Here is an 11,967-nt window from a genome sequence, read left to right on the forward strand (position 1 = left end):
CTCTTCTAGGAAGATGCTGGAGCAATAAACTCTGACCAAAAAAGTCAATAAAAATATAAGGCATGACAAATAAGACAATGGAACAAAATTGAAAATGTTATTCTAACCTTTTATGAAACTGACACCTTTGCTAATTAAAATACTATATATGGTTTGACCTCTGCTTTAAAAAAAAGTATCGTGGGACTATAATTTCCTCTAAAAGTTGTCTTAAGTGATCTAGGAAAAAAGATGGACAGATGGAAATGAAAAAGGGACACTTGCCTTGGTAAGTGTTAGATATTTTACATATACAGTCTTGTGGTTTTTTCTGCAAATAACAGAATAAATCAACTAACAGTGGCTTAATTAAACATAGGGTTTTCCTCATCTTTGTTGTTATTCTAAAATGTTGGGAGGTACCTGGATGGCTCAGTCAGTCAAGCTCTGAGACTTCGGCTCAGGTCATGATCTCACAGTTCATGAGTTCGAGTCCAGTCAGGCTCTGTGCTGACAGCTCAGAGCCTGGAACCTGCTTCAGATTCTCTGTCTCCCTCTCCTTTGCTCAGCCTCTGTTTCTCTCTCTCAAAAATAAATAAGCATTAAAAAAATTTTTTTAAAGAAATGTTGGTGTAGATGGTTGCTGGCATTGGTTCAGGGCATTTTCCCCATGGCTGCAAGATTTCTTGAAATGCTTTCCAAATTCAAGAAAGAAAGAAGGGAGACAACCAATGTCAGCTATTCCTCTTTATCAAGTAAGAAAGTTTTCCCAGAAGCCACTCCAAAACCTTTTCATTTACGTGTGATTGACCCAAACTATGTCATATGGCCACCCGTAGTTACATAAAGGAGACTTGGAAAAGAAGCATAGTACTTACATTTCCCAGGCTTTGTGAGAGGTCAAAGAGAGGGTTAAAGACATGGATTTGCTTAGTCAGACCATAAGGTTTGCCACAGCTCACCCCTGAGTTGCTTAATACCCATGCACACCTTTCTTCGCATGCAGATATTTTACACTGCATGCATTCATCAGACCCCTAAGGAAAGCAACCCCAGAGTTTCTATTGCATTCACCTGGAAGACTGGAATCTCGGCAGTCTGCTCTGCCATCTACTCTTCAACGTTTATTTATTTTTGGGACAGAGAGAGACAGAGCACGAACGGGGGAGGGGCAGAGAGAGAGGGAGACACAGAATCGGAAACAGGCTCCAGGCTCTGAGCCATCAGCCCAGAGCCCGACGCGGGGCTCGAACTAACGGACCGCAAGATCGTGACCTGGCTGAAGTCGGACGCTCAACCGACTGCGCCACCCAGGCGCCCCTCTGCCATCTACTCTTAATGGTTTGGCAGTTGATAGCTAAAAGACAAGACAGTTGTTTACCTCCCTCACCTTCCCCAAATACCCAATATTACAGTGATGAGGGTAGAATAGGATAATTACAATAAAAAATTCTCATTAAGGGGGCACCTGGGTGGCTCAGACAGTTAAGCATACGACTGTGGCTCAGGTCATGATCTCATGGTTCATCCAGCTCTCCGCTCTCAGCACAAAGTCTGCTTGAGATCCTCTGTCTTCCTCTCTCTCTGCCTTTCCCTTGCTCTCTCTCTCTCTCTCTCTCTCAAAAATAAATAAAACATTTAAAAAGATTCTCATTCAGAAAAAGGGAGAATGGGAAATACACAGAAAACACTAGTCCATGGCAAATACCAAATTCTGCCAGGCAGGAATAATAATGACTCCAAGTTCCAACAGTGGAGAAAGTTCCTTGAATGACCCATCAGACCAGGCAGACTCTGATTTTGCTCTCTAGAAGGATGTCCCTTATTCATCCCCTCCCAATTCCTGGTATGCCTCCTTGGAAGATATTCTAAAGCCATCTATGGCAGCATCTGATGTGGGCACTGGGGAAAGTGACTTTTCTGGGGGAAATGCACAACTTTCACAATCCATGCAAATGCAGGATCCAGGGGATGGTGAGGGTGGAAGAATCTTGAGTTATCCAAGCAAGCTTGAGAATTTGAGGGCAGTATAGTTTCCTCAAAAATTTAGCAGGCTTCAAGTGTTTTTCTTTTTTCTGATCAACTATATGTATGGGTGACCACAGCCAAACACCCGTTTAAACAAAATCAATTTTTCTTATTTTTATTTCAACTCTATTATACTTACAAAAGCACATATATAATATATATGCACAGTTCAGTTTTTTTAATATAGTATGAACATCCAAGTAGTAGCTTCAGCTTAAGAAATAACCAATACCAGTAATTTTTTTTTTGCTAATATTTCCTTTTTTTCTTATAGAAAATCCATCCCTAAGTCATGGTTAATTTTGCATGCTTTTGAACTTTATACGATTTGTTCTTTTGAAAATTGTTGAGGTTCACAACGCTGATGTCTGCATTAGGTATCCTGTTTGTTTCTGAACAGTAATCAAGTAATTATGTAAAATTTACTTATCCATTCTACTGTAATGGACATTAGATTGCTTCCATTTTTTGTTATTATAAACATTGCTATTATGAATGTCCAATATACATCTCTCTTGGTGCAAGTGTTTTTCTAGGGCATGTTTGAAACAATTTTATGATATGTAATTATATCCCCATAAACCTGTAAAAAGTATACATGACTTTGAACAAGTTTCTCTAGGACAACTGTTCTTGAAATTTAATGTATGTTAAAGTCATTTAGAGAGCTTGTTAAAACATAATTGTTGGCCACATCCTCAGAGCTTCTGATTTAGAAGGTCTGGGTGATACTGAGAATTTTTATTCCTAATGCTTCTTCTGGTGGCTGGAGACTCTTCTAGGGAACGTACAGAGGTGTAGAATTGCTCAGTTGTATGATAAATGAATGTTCTCCTTTCTATAGAAAGTCAAATTATTTTCCAAAGTATGCACCCAGCATCAGTGTAAAACATATCATCAACACCATTTAAAATTGTCCACCTTTTTAAAAAAGATTTTATTTTTGAGTAATGTCTGCACCCAACATGTGTCTTGAACCCACAACCCCAAGATCAAGAGTCACAAGCTCCACCAACTGAGCCAGCCAGGGACCATCTGGAATTGTCCACTTTTCATGCTTACCAACATTGCTGTTCAATTTGTATCTCTCTAACGATTAATGACACTGCACACCTCTTCATTTTTATTGAGGATCCCTATTGTCTCTTCTGTGAAATGCCTGTTCACAAATTTCTCCCATTTTGAGTGCTTCATTCATTGATTTATGGGAGTTCTTTACATGTTTTGTATAATATTTTTTTGTTGTTGGTTGTATGTGCTATAAGTATCTTCTCCAGATGGCAGCATAAGTTAACAAAAATTATTTAATGTTGTCAGACTAATCTATCTTTTTGTTTCCGGTTTGTGCTTTTTTTTTATTTTTTTAATGTTTATTTATTTTGGGGAGAGAGAGAGAGAGAGAGAGAGACAGCACAAGCAGGGGAGGGGCATAGAGAGGGAGACACAGAATATGAAACAGGATCCAGGCTCCAAGCTGTCAGCGCAGAGCCCAACACAGGGCTTGAACTCCAGAACCGTGAGATCATGACATAAGCCAAATCTGGATGCCCAACCAAATGAGCCACCCAGGTGCCCCTGTGCTTTCTATGTCCTCTTTCAGAAATCATTTCCTAACCAAAGGTCATAAGTATATATACTACATATTTTGTTTTCTGCCATTTGTTTCTGCAATCTGTATCTATATTGTTTTTGAAAAGGTTTACATTTAGAATGTTAATCTGGCTAGAGTTGACTTTTGTGTACGGCCTAAAGTTAAGGACCTAATTTATGTGTTTTCAGTTTTAATATTCAACTGCCCTGGCACTAGTCATCAAAAACTTTCCTTTTTCTACTGATATATCAAGTGTCCAAATATGTATGTACCTCATTATAGATGCCTTATTATGTACCATGGTCTATTTGTCTACACTTTACCAAAATCCCTATGTATTACTGCAGCTTCAAAGTAAGTATTAATATATGGTAGTCTAAATACCACAAATTTTTTAATTTGATATTCCATAATTTAGGAATTACTGTTAATTGAGCTCTTATAATGGTACTGTGGTTACACAAAACAATGTTCTAATTCTCAGGAGACGCATGCTAAAGTATGCTTAGGGTCAGGTGTCATAATGTCAAGCAATTTACTTTTAAATGACTCAACTGCCATTGAATCTAACTTGTGAGTATTCAGGTCTTCATTTTGCTATAAAGCCTCTGTGTGTTTGAAATGATATGATCATGATGTGGTAATATGATCCAGGAAAATAATGTTAGGGTGGTAATATCCTTCAACCTGACAACTGCTTACTGCTTTTAGGATGATGGTTTTGTTTCTTTGAAAATATTTTAGGGGTGCCTGGATGGCTCAGTTGGTTAAGCGTCCGACTCTTGATTTCGGCTCAGGTCATCATTCCATGGTTCATAAGTTTAAGCCCCACATAGGGCTCCATGCTGACAGTGAGGAGGGAGCCTCCTTGGGATCTTCTCTCTCCTCCCTCTCTCTCTGCCTTTCCTCCTCCTCCTCTCTCTCTCTCCCTAAAACATAAACAGAAAGAAAGAAAGAAAGAAAGAAAGAAAGAAAGAAAGAAAGAAAGAAAGAAAGAAAGAGGAGGAAGGAAGGAAGGGGGGAGGGAGGAAGGGAGGGAGGGAAAGAGAAAGGAAGGAAAGAAAAAAGGAAGAAAAAAAGAAAAAAGAATACATGTTCTTCAATTGTTTGGAGAAGTATTTTTTTATGTCCTTTAAAATAAGCTTATTAATTGTTCAGATCTTCCGTGTTACTGATTGTGTGATACAGCAGTTGTTGAAAGAGTGGTTGTTAAAATCTTTCATTCTGATGATTTTGGCAATTTCTCCTTTTAGTTACATAATTTTTTTCCATTAATATTTAATATTCATGGTTTTGATAATATTTCAGTATGTACCTCTAAAAAATAAAGATACTTCTTTAAAATACCACTATACCACTATAACATCTTAAAAAATAATAATGCTTAATGTCCTCAAATACCCAGTGTTAAGTTTCCCCATTGTCTCAAATACGTTATTTCATAATTGGTTAGAATCAGAATCCAAACAAGGTACACACATTACATTTTTGTACAAGTCCCTGTTTGGGATGCCTCTTTTGTACCACTTCAGATCTTGTCATTTTAGACACTGCTTCACTGGTCAGTTCCATGGGGCCTTCAGCCATCCCCACACAAGTACAACCTGACCCTGCCAGGCTCTCAGTCCATGCTTCATGCCTTTCTCTCCCTGTCCCTGGGGTTCTCTGTTCACAGTGCAGGAAACTGCTTGCTCTTCAAACCCAGAAGTCCATGGGAGCACCCTGGATCAAACCCTGGGAGCACACTTTGACCAATGGGGAATGTGAGCCAATAAATATGTCCCTCTTTCTCCCCTGTGGATGTTTCTGAGATGCATCTCATATGGCTCCTCAGAGAGTCCCACAGGAGGGAGCAGTTTCCTGATTCATAACCTGTCCTTGTACTGACTCTTTTTCCTTCTCTGTTTTATTTCCTGTATCTCTGGATTCACACTCTGACATAAAATATTTGCACTTTCAGGATAACCCAGGGTAAGACAGTGTCCTCAGTCTATTTTAATCTATAGGTTTATCCTCTCCCAATCCCACTTTATTTTTTTTAATATTTATTTATTTTGGGGAGAGTGCAAGCAGGGTCAGGCAATTTACTTTTAGAGGGGGACAGAGGATCCAAAGAAAGCTCTGAGCTGACAGGCTGACAGCAACAAGGCAGATGTGGGGCTCGAACTCACAAACTCAGAGATCATGACCTGAGCCGAAGTCAAGCTCAACCGATTGAGCCACCAGGTGCCCTGCCCCACGCCCATTTGAAATGTATTTGTTGAGGACACTAGGCCCGTTTTTCTGTACAGTTTTCCTCTTTCTTTCCTTTTTCCTTTCTTTCTTTCTTTCTTTCTTTTTTAATGAGAAAGTGAGTGCAAGTGAGCAAGAAGTAGAGAAAGAGAATCCCACAAGGGGCAGAGAGAGAGAGAGAGAGAGAGAGAGAGAGAGAGAGAGAAACCTGGTTTCACCTGAACCAGGGCTTGTGCTCACCTGAAGGGGGCACAAGTTCACCCAAAGCGGGGCTCAAGCTCCCCCCGATGCGGGATTTGAACCCATGAACCATGAGATCATGACCTGAGCTGAAGTCAGATGCTTAAAGACTGAACCACCCAGGCGCCCAAGTTTTCCACATTAAGTTTCATTGAATATTAATCCTTGGGTTATGCTTTATCTATTCCTCTGTACTCTATATTTCCTATGAACTCTCTAGAGCCTTGATTAGATTGAGGTCCAAATTCAGGGCAAGAATACCTCATAGGTGGTGTCAACATTTCCATCTGGAATACATATATGAGGTTTGCTTCTTTCTTTTTCATAATGTTAAGATTGATGACTGGGCTAAGTTGTTGACAGCCTGATCTATACTGTGCCCCTTCCACTTTCATCAAATCACTTCCTTCACTTTTTGTTTTATATATATATTAATATTTATTTACATATTTTGAGAGAGAGTGTGTGTGCATGTGAGTGGGGAGGGACAGAAGGAAAGAGGGAGAGAGAGAATCCCAAGCAGGCTCCAAACTGTCAGCACAGAGCCTGATGCAGGGCTCGAACTCATGAACCGCGAGATCATGACCTGAGCCCAAATCAAGAGTGGGTGGCTCCATTAGTTGAGCCCTGTTTTATATATTTTGAATACTAAGCTTATAATAGGCAAAATAAGTTTAGAATTTAAATTGTTATAATTGTTACATATTCCTGTTGCACTGAACTACACATGAGTATGAAATAAATCCATTTCTAATGTTGTTTTTAATTTAAAATCTACTTTAGTTGGTACAAAAACAGACACTCAGATCAACGGAATAGAATAGAGAACCCAGAAATGGACCCACAAACATATGGCCAACTAATCTTTGACAAAGCAGGAAAGAATATCCAGTGGAATAATGACAGTCTTTTCAGCAAGTGGTGCTGGGAAAACTGGACAGCGACATGCAGAAGAATGAACCTGGACCACTTTTTACACCATACACAAAAATAAACTAAAAATGGATGAAAGACCTAAATGTAAGACAGGAAGCCATCAAAATCCCATCAGAGAAAACAGGCAACAACCTCTTTGATTTGGCCACAGCAACTTCTTACTCAACATGACTCTGGAGGCAAGGGAAACAAAAGCAAAAATGAACTATTTGGACCTCATCAAAATAAAAAGCTTCAGCACAGTGAGGGAAACAATCAGCCAAACTAAAAGACAACCGACAGAATGGGAGAAGATATTTGCAAACGACATATCAGATAAAGGGTTAGTATCCAAAATCTAGAAAGAACTTATCAAACTCAACACCCAAAAAACAAATAATCCAGTGAAGAAATGGGCAAAAGACATGAATAGACACTTCTCCAAGGAAGACATCCAGATGGCCAACCAAAACATGAAAAACTGCTCAACATTACTCATCAGCAGGGAAAAACAAATCAAAACCACAATGAGATACCACCTCACACCTGTCAGAATGGCTAACATTAACAACTCAGGCAACAACAGATGTTGGCGAGGATGTGGAGAAAGAGGATCTCTTTTGCATTGTTGGTGAGAACGCAACCTGGTGCAGCCATTCTGGAAAACAGTATGGAGGTTCCTCAAAAAACTAAAAATACAACTACCCTATGACCCAGCAATTGCACTACTAGGTATTTATCCAAGAGATACAGGTATGCTGCTTTGAAGGGACACATGCACCCCAATGTTTATAGTAGCACTACCAACAATAGCCAAAGTATGGAAAGAGCCCAAATGTCCATCGATGGATGAATGGATAAAGAAGATGTGGTGATACTCCACACAATGGAGTATTACTCAGCAATCAAAAAGAATGAAATCTTGTCATTTGCAACTACATGCATAGAACTGGAGGGTATTATGCTAAATGAAATTAGTCAGTCAGAGAAAGATGAATATCATATGACTTCACTCATATGAGGACTTTAAGACACAGAACAGATGAACATAAGGGAAGGGAAGCAAAAATAATATAAAAACAGGGAGGAGGACAAAACCTAAGGGACTCTTAAATAGGGAGAAAAAACAGAGGGTTACTGGAGGGGTTGTGGGAGGGGGGATGGGCTAAATGGGTAAGGGGCATTAAGGAATTTACTCCTGAAATCATTGTTGCACTACATGCTAATTTGGATGTAAATTTCAAAAATAAAATAAAATAAATAAATAAATACAATTTAAAAATAAATAAATAAATAAGAATACTATATATAATACATATAACATATGAAAAAATAAAATAAATTTTTTATATTTAAAATTTATTAAAAAATTATTTTTTATAAAAAATAAAATAAAATGTACTTTAGTTGATATTAATGAAACCATGCCAACTTTATGTTGATTGTATATCTTTCTGGTCCTCTTATTTTCAACAGTAACAAGCAACCAACACACATCAAAAGCCTGAGATTTTTCCAAACATTTCTCCTTAAACTATAGCCAAGTTATTGTTACATATTCTTGGTCCCAAAACATAGCTGATAATAATTTGACCAGCCCTCCCACTGTTACCACCAGCCTAGGTTCCCAGTGCCTGCTATCCTAACCCCTCTACTCAGCCAATTCCATATTTTAGATTCTCTTACTTTAAGCATCCCACTTATGGAACTGAATTCTCTAGAGTTAGGAATGCATTCTGCTCAAAATAATAGAAAACTTAAGTGGCATAAATAAAATCTAGCTGGTTCAGCAGCTAAATGGCATCATGACTGATGTCTGCCATTTTCTGCAGTGAAATTGGACTTTTATTCATTATCATAAAATGGCTAATGCAGCATCCGCCCTCCTCCCTGACATTTCTGGTTATCAAACTCCTGTCCCCAAAACACAGCTCAAATGTCCCCAGCTCTGGAAAGGAAGGAACTCTATTTCACAGCCCGGCAGTTTTAGGCCCTTTAAAAACACTGAAATAGCTAATAGTATGAAATTTTTTCATGAATATTCAGATAATTTCTGATTTCTGGGCTTTATTGCTTATGCTGGCAATATTTCTGGAACATCTGTCTCTTCCCTTATCTGCTATGCAAACTCTTCACCTTTAAAATTTAGGACAAGCATTCCATCTTCTATAGGGTCTTCTTTGATTCCCACTTTCCAAAGACTGTCCTTTCCCTGACCTTCTGTTATAAAACTTAGCACTTAAACTGCATGACTTGTCTCTCCCCTGTAGGAGATAAAGTCCTTCAAAATCTCACAAGTAGCCCCAATATTCTTCAGGAAGACAAAAGAAGGTGAGCTTTCTATCTATGGCCACGTTAGAAGACTCAGACTGGTCTACCCATGAGTTATTGGACCACATTGACCTCAGATATTCTGAGCCAGCTCCCTGGAGCTAGGAGTCTTTACTAATTAAGAACTCCAGGCTGCCTATAACTTTGCCTTCATTCTGGAAGGAGGTGAGTGGAAAACTGCCTCCAGACAAGCCTCAATCAATATGAACATATTGAAATGTTATTTGAGTTGTAGAGTACCTTCACTTCTAGCCTGCGTTTTGGAGGACTTCAGACTGACAAGATGATTGAGTACCTGAACACTACAATCTTTTCAACCTGACATGATGTGAGTCTCTGATGGCCTATGACAGCGTCACCTCCAAGCCAAACCTGGAGAAACATGTCTTTGAGAGCTCCAAGTTAAGTTTCTGAGCCACTTCTACTTAGCTGAGAATTCTAAAGCACATATCAAGAGTTCTGTAGGAAAGCCTTCCCTGTCTCTAGTCTATCACAGATACTGATCATTTCCTGTAATTCCTTGACTATTACAAAGTCCTTCCAAGTTAGGGAAACTTCAGCCACATTCCACCCAGAGGAGGTAGTAGAATAGAGAGGAATGCCTCAAAGAGGTCATGGGTGTCTTATCAAAAAGACTCCTGCTTGAGGCGCCTGGCTGCCTCAGTCAGTGGAGCATGCAACTCTTGATCTCAGAGTTGTGAGTTTGAGCCCCACATTGGGCATAGAGATTACTTAAAAAAATCAAAAAGATCCTGCTTAACATCTAGATCTGGGGATTCCTTCCAAGTTCTATCTCCATTCCCCTCTGTACTTCACTCTATTTCCAACCCACTAGCTATATCTGGCTGGGCAGACAGAAACACAGGAGTAAGATAACAATTCTGGGAGACAGAAGAAATCCAATGAATAAAGAATTTTTTTTTTGTTACGATGTAGGGATATCTCACTGGCCTTTACCAGTGCCTAGGATAAATATTCTATGTCGGTTCCCACCAAACAACTTTCTGATTCAAAATTTAGCTTCTCAAGTATCTTAACACTGAAAAAGTAGGAGCTAGGAGACTCTAGCACCATTAGACAGGAACAAAGTTTATTCGAAAAGAACAAAGTGGCATTTCTGTTTAAATACCTGACTCACGGGGTGCCTGGGTGGCTCAGTCGGTTGAGCGTCTGACTTTGGCTCAGGTCATGACCTCACAGTTTGTGAGTTCAAGCCCTGCATTGGGCTCTGTGCTGACAGCTCAGAGCCTGGAGCCTGCTTCGGATTCTGTGTCTCCCTCTCTCTGCCCTTCCCCACTCATGCTCTGTCTCTATCTCTCAAAAATGAATAGATGTTAAAAAAAATTTTTTTAAATACCTGACTCAAGTACTGCTAGTATAATACAAAAGTATACACAAGTATACAAAAGTATAATACTTTTGCAGAGCTTCCTGTGTGCCAGGCACTCTTCTCAGACCTTTATATATATTAACTCCTTTTATCCTAATAACAATCCTATGATGAAGTAGGTTTAATTGTCATGGTTCTCATTTTCTGAATGAAGATACCAAGGTATAAAGATGTTAGATAATTTATCCAAGGTCATATCTGTTGCTAAGAAGTGGTAGAGTGGAGATTTGAACCCAGATAGTCTGGCACAGAATCCATTCTCTCAGCCACTCTGCTGTTCAGTGTGGAATCTACCTGCAAAGGTAAGGCCCAAGCCTAGAATTCTAACCACCATGCTGATCCTAACAAAGGCGGGCCAACACTCCCACACCTGCCTAACAACTCAAATGATCATTCATTGTCCAAGCCAGATCATTGTTTAAATAGAGAAATACAGAATGTGTGGTATATAATGAATATATCAAAGGCTTATTAGAAGAGTTTTCACTAATGCTCAAATCATTTCAGATTTCAGTGTCTTTCAATATGCTGGCAATATTTTCCACTCTTCATCACGCATGCTCCTCCCTGCCTTTCTGATTCAGAACAAGCATCCTGTTCTCTGGAAGGCCTTCCACATTGCATCCCCCAAAGGCAATCCTTCTGCCCTGACTGCAGCAGCAGTTAGCACTTCATATTATAACCACTCTTGTTCTCATCTCTCTAGATGTGAACTCTTTGAAAGCAGAACTCTTTGGAAAGCCTCTGTTTCCCATTTGTATATGGAGAATAATAAAATTAACCACCCCCTCATGAGAATTAACTAAAATAATGTCTGTAAAGCACTTACTTGACATTCAGGTAGTTCTCAGTAAAGGACGGCCACTATGAAAATACAGTTTTGTAACCTTGGGAAGCTGGTACAGTGTTGACACACAATATACACTTAATAAATGTTTGTTAAATGAGTATAAAACAATGTTCCAAAAAAGCACTAAGGATATACTTTTAAAGTCTTAGTTGAAGGTCTTTAATATAGTGCTAGCCCTGATTTGCTAGTTTTGCCCATTAAAATTTCACAATCCAAATTGTCATATACCTTACCGGTGTCATTTCATTTTTTCAGTTACAGTTGAAGGGATGCTGTGACCAAAACTGTTTGAAAATTAAACTAATGAAGGAAATATATTGAGGTAAGGAAAAAATCTCTTGCTTTTAAATTATTTCATTACTACATTTAGTCATCTTACATTTTAAGATAAAGACAATAGGCTAAAAATAG

This window comes from Acinonyx jubatus, chromosome A2 (genome assembly GCF_027475565.1).
Source record: "Acinonyx jubatus isolate Ajub_Pintada_27869175 chromosome A2, VMU_Ajub_asm_v1.0, whole genome shotgun sequence".
NCBI lineage: Eukaryota > Metazoa > Chordata > Mammalia > Carnivora > Felidae > Acinonyx > Acinonyx jubatus.